Genomic DNA, 8,440 nt, shown 5'->3' on the forward strand with positions numbered 1-8,440 from the left:
CCTACTTAATTGTTTTGAGGTTAGATTGAGTTAACTAGAATAACCTTGGTAACAGTGCGTGCATACAGACGGGGGTGTAACCAACCGCTGCTGATCATCACTGCCTTATCTGTCCATCAATAGCTTATCAGATTTAAGCACAAGCTCACTTCCCCACCAGTGTCACAACATTCCGTCAATAAATGTTCCGAATGATCTATGCTCTATCATTCTCACCGAAACGGAAGAGAAGTTAGTAATAGGGATACACCGATCCGATATTGATATCGGCCCCGATATGACTAAAATAGCTGGATCGGGTATCGATAATTATATATTGTTTATAATAAGAAATAAAATAAGAAATAACAATTCAATACATTTATATCTATGTGTATGTATGTTCACTAAATTAGGAAAGTAATGTTTTAAGTCAAGCCTGATGTTGCCTTGCACAAAAGAATGATCTCAGTCTCTGCCACACAGTGAGGCATACAGTTTATTAATTAAACAATGGGTCGGCCGATACCCAAAGCCCAGGTATCGGTATTGGGACTGAAAAAGTCGGATCGGCGCATCCCTAGTTAGTAACAGCCAACCACAAGTTTCCCGGGGCCCGCGATATACGAGCACAATGCCGCCCCCAGCTGCTTGCCCCTGTATGTGCTGAAGGAGCTAGTCTATCGGAGGTGTGGGCTAGGCTGACCCCAGGTTGAACCCCAGTGGAAGCCTGGCGGGCTGGAGATGGCAGTGTGAGTATAGCTGAAGAACCCCGTCACCACCACCACACGCAGAGGCCTCGAGCCACCAGACCTCTACTGGAGGGAGGAGCAAGAAGATAAGCAAGAGATATCGCACCCTTTTATGTGCAAGAGGGAGTGTACTCGCACTATACTTCAGAGGAATGTGTTTTAAATTAAGACTCTTTGAAGTGAGGATTTCTTTGGGAAGAAGTGTGGTGTGGTCCCTCAAGTTGGTCCACACTTCCATTTCATTTTTTACAGGGGCCATTTTAGGGTTAGAATTAGAGTTCTGTATGGGGTGTAGGGAGGCTCCCCCTTCTTTGTATTTTCAAATGATAAACTAAATATAGGCACCATCTCTACACTCTCGCCACAGTCAAGACAGCAGGTGGGCCGCATCACACCCGCAAATAGAGCTGCAATGCTGGAGTTCTGTTAGGTGTGAGGTTGACATGTTGTGGTGATGGTAGGGACCATGTCATTCAATGAAAGGCCTTCACAAATACAGTAGTAATAATAATAATAATAGCTTGGATTTATATAGCACCTTTACAAAGCAACAAAAAGACATACAACAGGGAGACAACTAGAGGCCATAGGTCTTTGTGAACAGGTGGGTTTTCAGGGCCGTCTTGAAGGAGTCCAGGGTTGTGAACAGGTGTGTTTTCAGGGCTGTCTTGAAGGAGGCCAGGGTTGTGAACAGGTGGGTAATTCAGGGCCGTCTTGAAGGAGGCCAGGGTTGTGAACAGGTGGGTAATTCAGGGCCGTCTTGAAGGAGTCCAGGGTTGTGAACAGGTGGGTAACAGGGCCATCTTGAAGGAGTCCAGGGTTGTGACTAGGGCTGGGTTACAAAATCTTCGATTTCCAGATTCTGAATCGATCTTCATTTGAATGAGCAATTATCGATTCATAATCCCTAGATCGATATGATTGAAATCGAATATCGAATCGATTCGGGACCTTGTGAATCGGAATCGAATCGTTTTGGGAACTCAGTGGCGATACCCAGCCCTAGTTGTGACAGAGCGGATGTAAGGCAAATGCGTGCAAGTACACATAGACCACCTCGTGATTAAGTAATTTAGGCTCGATACAGAAAGTTTGTATACAAAATACATTCGTTTATTGAGAAAAGAACTTGCCTTTCATGGTTAAATAATAAAAGGTTAATTAATTAACCTTAATTTTTTTTAATTACGTATCTTTACTTTTGACAATAATGCCATATATTTGGAGAGGTTACGTTTGCCACAGATCTTGGAGAAGGCAATCGCTTGAAATCCCGGGGGGACATTTAACCCCTAACTGCTCCCGATGAGCAGGTTGGCACGTTGCATGGTTGCCTCCGCCGTCGGTGTGTGAATGTGTGAGTGACTGGGTAAATGTGAGGAACCAATTGTAAAGTGCTTTGGATAAAAGAGATATATAAATGCAGCCATTTTACCATTATTTTATCCCATTCATTCCCCAGAGATGAGGCGGTTGGCCCCCGGTGGCGCTCCCAATAAGACCACGTTTAAAGTACAACCGTGGGGGGGGCAGGTGGCGCACAGAGATTACGTTCGTCACCAACACCGGGAGACACTGGATTCGCCTGTTCGAATCCAGCTCGGCTTGGCTGGCCTCTCACACTGATACAATTGGCTGTATCAGGGGGTGGGAAAGCTGAAGGGTGGGTCCTGGGCGTTGTGGACAGCGACCCCTACAGTTCGGTCGGGGCGCCTGCTCAGCAAGGGTTGGAACTAAGGAGAGATAGTGTGGCCTCCCACACGCTACACTCTCCCCGGTGAGAACCTGCGCAGCCAGGTTGGCCTGCCCCAGGCTGCACATGCGTCGGAGGAAATTATGTGACAGTCTCCGGTCTCCCGGACCAACAGTAGGGGAAAGTACGCAACAACCAGGAAGGGTGGGATGGGAGAAAAATCAGGAAAAAAGGAGGGGAAGAAAGATTAAAAAAAAAAAAAAAAAAAAAGGGTACAACCGTGACCTTTGACCTACTGTTTTAGGTAGTCTATTCCCAACAGGGTCAATATGACACATCCAAGCATGCCAAGTGACTTTAGTCAGTCGAGCAGGCCTAATAATGCAACCCTGCGGAAAAACACGGATCCAGGTAAGAAGCCAGGGGATTAGGGAATAACTGGAATGATGATCCGCAATGATGTGGGAATATTACGGGAATGTCGGAATGTGGCGCAGGGATGGTTGTGATAGGGACGTAACCGGCTTTGGGAGCGCCCGGCCGCCGGCGATTAATCCCGGCTAATCTGATTGGATTAACACACACACCGACCTGCCTGGCTACACACAAGTCTATCCTCACACACATGGGCGCGCGTGAGCTCACACAGGGGGGGGGGGGGGAAATAATACACATGAAAATAGCTTGTACTGCAGCCAGCCTGAGCTGCCACTGCTGTTTCCTAAAGTTCAGATGGATTTCTAATTCTCTAGGCCTTGCTGGCTGATGGTGCCACACACACACACACACACACACACACACACACACACACACAAACACAGGCGTTTTACAGAGTGGCGATTTGTGCTGTGAATCTGAAACAGTCCGACTGAAAGAAGAATAATGCCCAAAGCTTGACAACCGTGCTAATTGACTGCTCCACTGCTCCCCCTCCCCAGCAATGAAACTAAACGTTTTCACCACTTCATGCCTTCAATCAGACCCAACACACAGCCCTCCTCCTCTCCCACACTCATCCCCTCATCCCAGTCGTCATCCTACCCTTCGTACCTCCCTCTCCATCTCCTCTTCTTCCCCCTCCCTCCCTCCCTCCCTCCTTTCCACCATTCAACCCTCCCTGCTCCTCCTCGCACTCATACATGTAATCATTCATTAGAACCAAGCCAGTTGTCCATTAGGCAAAGCAGCCATTTTGGAAATTGCAGCAAATCTTCCATGAAAAAGACATTTCCTCTAATGCAGTAGTCACGCTCGGAGGGAGAGGGAGGGATGGGGAAGGAAGGAGAGAGAGAGAGAGATGGGGAGGAAGAGATGGGGAGAGAGAGACAGCCCCCCCAGCCATAAAGCCACCAAGTGGAAAGCAAGCCTGCTGTTTGATTAGGGAATGACACCATCGCTGGAGAAAGAGAGAGAGAGGGAGGGAGAGAGAGAGAGATGGAAGGAGGGACAGTGCTTTAGAGGCAGGCTGCGGGGAAAAGGAGGAGAGAGGCAGTCAGAAAAAAAGGGAGTGATTTGAGAGGGCCGAGATGGAGGCAGTAAAATTAACACCATCACTTCACTCCGTTTACTAAGAAGCTCTATGACACCATGGGATTAAAGACACACACACACACACACACAAACACAAACACACAGAGGACAGATGGTTTCCCTCTCGAAAGAGCGGCTTTACATTTGTGTAAAGTGATAGGCATCCGCTTAACCAATTAGAAGCCACATATCTGAGGGCCTACGTCAGGGTATCCGACCGTGTGTCGCACACTCATTAGCTGTAGTGTGTATATACTGTATTGTCTGGGTATGTGCACGGCCTGTGTGCGTGCGTTGTCTAGGGGTATATGGTAGGGGGGGTGGATTGCAGATTGATGTGTCGTGATACATGATATGATATCGATATGGCCGGTATCATGTTATTATTTCTCACAGTACTTTGAAAAAGCGATGGGGGGGGGGGGGGGGGGGGGGGGGGGGGGTCGGGGGGGACCGGTGAAGAACGCTTTTCTAAGTGATCCAAGAGGCTCTGAGGTAGAAAATGACAAAACCATTCCGACGGGGCGCTCCTCTCTCCCCTCTGCGGTTTCTGAAAGAGGCATCCATTCGGTGACAAGGCGACCATTCATCTTCAAAAGACAGAACCGTCTCCCCTTTATACCAGCCATCATCTCCATCCTTCTCCCCCATTTAATGTGCTGCTCCCCCTCTTGATTCAGACACACTTCAAACTCCGCCAGCCAGAGGTGCGTCTGGCTGCGTCTCGCGCCCGCCTTCCTCTCGACGGCCCGCTGACTTGCGGCTTGTTTAATCAAAACAACCCCGGGCCGCATGGAGAGGCGACGACACCTCCCCCCCCACCCCCCCCGTCGACCATTGTGCGGCAGAGATCTCTCTAGATATGAACCGATCTCTCCATCTGTTTCTCTTTGTGTTTCCTAGTGCGTCCACAAGAAGTCGAGATCCAAGAAGCGCTTGCTCTAACCGAAACAGCCTTGCTGCGTGTGTGTGCGTCAGATCTGTAAATCTTCCTTGCGGCGACAACAATGGGGGCCCAGAGACAGATCTCAGACCCATCACCGCACCGACAATACACACAACGGATCTGTAAACCATCTGCACCACACTGCTGTGAGAATTCCCTCACCGCTGCTCTGTAAACACAGATGATCTGTCTCTCCTCTCAGGCGCCACACAACCACCGCCACTTCTGCTCTGCTACACCCTGCATGACAGATGCCCCTGGCACAGGCAGGCCTGACCACATGACTAGATAGAGGGGAGGGAGAGGGAGAGAGACAGACAGAGGGTGGGAGAGGGACTGAGAGAGAGAGAGAGACAGACAGACAGGAGGGAGGGAGAGAGAGACAGATAGACAGATTCAGAGTGAGAGTGTGAATGATGATATAGCTCATCGAAACAGAGCTCAGCTCATCACAGGCAGAGAGAGAGAAATGGAGGGAGAGAGAGAGAGATACAGAGAGAAAGAGACAAGACAGTGAGAGTGAGATAGATGCAAAAAAAAAAAAAAGGCAGAGAGAGAGGGAGAGACACGTTGATGGACAAGACAGTTGCGGGGGGTGTGGTGGGGAGGAGGAGAGGATCTTAAACACTGAGGGCATCAGTGTGTCTTACTTTTCTCTTTGTGTTATAATAATACAGAGTAGCATTGTCTGTCTTCGGGTGCTATTAGGCTTATGGTCCCTTGTTTACCCCGGTCAGGAGCGATAGCGTATATAGTCTATTATACCAGAGGCAGAGATCATCTCTCCACAGCGTTGACGCCCACGGCGCATATATACCCTATACCGCTTTCTCTCTCTCTCAGACACACAGACAGCCTATACATGCATACACACACACACACACAAGTAGGGTTTAAGCATAATCTGCCTATGAAAGTGACGAGGAGAAGCCCTCGTCGTCGCTTCATCCAGTGTGATATCTCAGCTCGACACTGTGCAGAATGGTCAGACACGTTATCACCTCTGACCGGGGGAAAACCACAGGAGCCAGGGCCTGACGCCAGCAGCAGCAAATACCAGGGCTAGTGTGTGTGTGTGTGTGTGTGTGTGTGTGTGTGTGTGTGTGTGTCCCAGCGGTAATAATCACCAGGATTAGAGCGGAGCCAAACCCCTGCAGGGTCCCTCTTCCCCAGGCCCGGCCGGGCCGGGCCCTCCCCTGCCCCTCAGCTCGCTCTGACCCCCCCCCCCCCCCCCCTGTTTGAGCAGCATGCGAGTCTGACTGACACAACATCGCATCTGTGAATGACTCGCCAGACAGACTCACTGATGATGGGAGGGGAGGGGGGGGGGATTATATATCTGCATTTCCTTAACCTTCTCCAGTTGCGTTCATTATCTTTCCTCTTGTCTTTCTTCCTCTCCCATCGACCCTTCCCCCCCGCCCCCCCCCCATCATGGATAAGATTAAATATTGACCAGGCTGGAGCCATACAGAGACACCTAAACCATTCAACAAGCACGGCCTGAGAGCCACGAGGGTGCGGTGAAATGGAAGTTGATACAGCCGTCAATATGTCTGGGAGGATATGTAGCCCAACAACAAATGGAAGTGCCGGGTCGAGAAATGGGGTTCATAACTCAATAAGGATCCGTGCAGAGCGTGGGGGCCACATCGTGCAGTCAGGGGCGTACTACAACAACGCTATACAAACACTCAAATGTAAAACAGTCTCTCTCGCCTGGATAACCTTCTATTGAAGAAGCCCAATGTTTTCCAATTCAGAATGCATCATCCAGCCCCAGTCACCAGGCTTTGCCTTTCAGCAGGCAGGCAGGCAGGCAGGCGCCCGGGCCCCATTAAATGGCATTTATCAACAATTGTCAAGAGAGGCACTGTTGATCATCATCTGTGGCATTTATGATAATGCGGGCTATTACACACCGTGCCGTCGTAATTGTCAATCAGTGGTGGTCTTTTACCGTCTACGACCCCCCCCCCCACTACCTCGGGGGCAGACTTTCCATCCTGACCGTCCTTTAGTACATCCAACTATTGTTCCATATCTTGCAACAATAATGATGATGTTGTTCCACCCAGTGTAACGATTGGTTGATTGATTGAAAACTTTATTAACAGATTGCAGAATGGGATACAGTACAGCACAGCTCAATACATACAATTGTTAAGGGGATGCAGACCAGAGAAAGACTTTAGTCTTGTTTACATCAGGGTCCCCCCATTTCATATTCAATTCATCATAGATAAGACACTTGATCTCTGACCTAATGGAGCAGAACGGACCGCAGTAATAACGCCACAGCCCGCCCGCACCGAGGCAGGCTGTTTTCGGGGAGAGACGGGGGGGAGAAGGGGAGCTCTGTGAGAGAAGAACGAAGTGTTGCTTTTTCTACAAGAGATTGACCTCCAATTTAAAAAGTGTTACGGGGGACAGGGGGTTGTTGGGGGTATAGAAATCCCTGTCGTGAAATCGTGTTATTGTAACAACAAACATTGTAGTAACTTGCTACAATGTTTTCTTTTGCATAGTCCCGACAAATAACAAATAAAAACAACAATCCGGACTGCAAAACAAAACACACACATCTCCTCTATGTTACCTTGGTTCCTCAGCTTGTTCTCCTTCTTGTTGAGCACGCCCGGCACGCAGCTCGTCAGCTCGGTCCCAGTCGGCGTGCAGCCCGCAGCTCCAGCCCGTGGAGAACCGGGAGAAGAGCCAGGTCTCCTTGCGGTTGGGCCGGTAGCAGGTACACTTCTTCTGGCCCGGGCCGACAGTCGCACGGGCACCTCCAGGCGCACATTCTGCACCAAGGTGTCTCCCGAAGGTAGTCCCCGCCGGTCTTCTGGATGTGCAAAAAGACGATCACGTCCTCCCCCCTTGATCTGGAAATCGATCGTGCGCTCCAGGTCCCGCACGGGGAAATAGTACTTCTTCACGTAGTGGGGGGTCCGGCGTGGGGAAGATGTCCCCCTGGTCGTCCTCCTCGCCGGTGAAGTAGCCGTGCGGGGGACCCGAAGTTGATCACTCCCGGAGCCACGTACTGGTAGAGAATCAGCATGAAACACACGGAGCCCACGACGATCAACAAGAATTTGCTGGCTCCCTCTCAAACCATGGTCCTTCCAGTGCGGTTCATGCGCTACCATTTCCCAATCCAGCGGACAGACAGAGCGCCCACCCCGCGCGACGACACACCACCACCACCACCGCGATCGGAGCGATCAGAGGCATCGATCGAGTGATCGGCGAGGTTGATACATTGTAGCCGCGTTTGTTTCGCTCTTAGTTACAATATAAAAGACACAGTGGAACTCGCGGATTATTCCTCCCCTCGTTGGTTACTGTCGCTCCCCGTATCCTCGATTCCTCGCGTGTGGTTCCTCCTCTCTCTCTCTCTCTCTGCATCACCATGGAGTTATGTACCCAGGATGCAACGCGAAATCCTACCTTTTTCCAACACAACACACATTCTCCTCCCCCCCTCTCTCTCTCCCTCTCTCTCTACTCTCTCTCTGTCTCTCTCTCTCTCTCTCTCTCTCT

At 50.1% G+C, this 8,440-nt stretch overlaps 1 pseudogene across 1 annotated transcript; it reads right to left on the reverse strand.

The window, feature by feature from the left end:
- Positions 1-675: 675 nt before the first annotated feature.
- LOC311225714 (heparan-sulfate 6-O-sulfotransferase 1-A-like) lies at positions 676-8,036 on the reverse strand (annotated as a pseudogene). The gene is made up of 2 exons: positions 7,500-8,036; positions 676-797 (listed from the first exon to the last, which is right to left on the reverse strand). The product of its transcript is annotated as a heparan-sulfate 6-O-sulfotransferase 1-A-like (transcript).
- Between the last annotated feature and the right edge of the window lie 404 nt (positions 8,037-8,440).

Source organism: Notolepis coatsorum (assembly GCF_963971535.1).
Source record: "Notolepis coatsorum genome assembly, chromosome: 3".
In the NCBI taxonomy this organism is placed as follows: domain Eukaryota; kingdom Metazoa; phylum Chordata; class Actinopteri; order Aulopiformes; family Paralepididae; genus Notolepis; species Notolepis coatsorum.